We start from the raw sequence: 1,137 nt of genomic DNA on the forward strand, positions 1-1,137 counted from the left end.
ATTCCTTGGTGAGACCATGAGGTGAAGGCAGAGAGTGTCCCCTACCCCCTGAACATCCTCTTCCAGGGAGAAGCAGGTTGGACTGTGTACAGGGCCCGCTGGTAGCCTCTGATTTCCCCAACCATCAAATCTGGGGCTCCGGCGTACCTTCCCTGGTGACATCTTAGTTTGGGACTGTCCTGAGTGAAGTCAGGGTGGTACCGTAGGAAATACCAACCTGTCCTCCAGGGTGACCTTGGGAGCATCCCTTGCTATCCCCTAATCTGGTCTTATATTGGGGAGGGTCTGTTGATATGATTGTTGCTCTGCTTCATTCAAAGGGAGACATGAGCAGCACCTTGACCTTCACCCTAAATCTCTCCTTTTACTAAAGAGAACCTGGATCAATGGCCAATTCTAGGCTTGGGGAAGGAAAGGTACCGATGAGCTAGAACATGTCGCTACTCAGAAAGCAGGATCCATTGATGTCCCCTGGGGTCAGGTAAGGGCACCCAGAAGCCATCTGAGGAGGCTTCCAGTGGACAAATGCCCATCATTTGCAGCCACAGTGTCATCATCACTGGAGGATAACTGCAGTGTGTTCGCACAATACATACGTTCGCATCCTAGAGTTCACCATGGCACTCAACAGTAATTATTCACCATAGGAGGACGGCAGGGACCAGATCATCATTCTGTAAAGCGGTGGACAAAAGGGAAGTGTTTGCATTTCTCTACTTTTACTAGATTATGAAACATACTATGGGGTGAAGAAAGAGCATCTGAAGGCACACCCTTCACGGAAGCGCTGCAGCCCTTGCAGGAGGAGGACACAACTGAAATATCCCATGATGCATTCCTTTATAGCTGCAATTTTGCTGAAGTACTACCTGGACCTCGTCAAGCCTCTGATACCGGAACTTCCTGCAGGAACACGAGTCGGAGAGACCCGCCCTGCTACAGCTCAGGGAAGCAGGGGGCCCGCATCCAGATTTAGGGAGGATGCCAGGACCAGCACGTGAGCCCCTGCATCCACTCCCTTGCAAGGAAAAGCTGATGCGATTTGGGAGATACTTACAGAGCCCACATCTACCAATCACAATGTCAAACTTTCTTCAGTCCTCATATATAAAGAAAATTAAAACCTCAAAATAACAG

This window comes from Hipposideros armiger, unplaced genomic scaffold, assembly GCF_001890085.2.
Source record: "Hipposideros armiger isolate ML-2016 unplaced genomic scaffold, ASM189008v1 scaffold_2159, whole genome shotgun sequence".
NCBI lineage: Eukaryota > Metazoa > Chordata > Mammalia > Chiroptera > Hipposideridae > Hipposideros > Hipposideros armiger.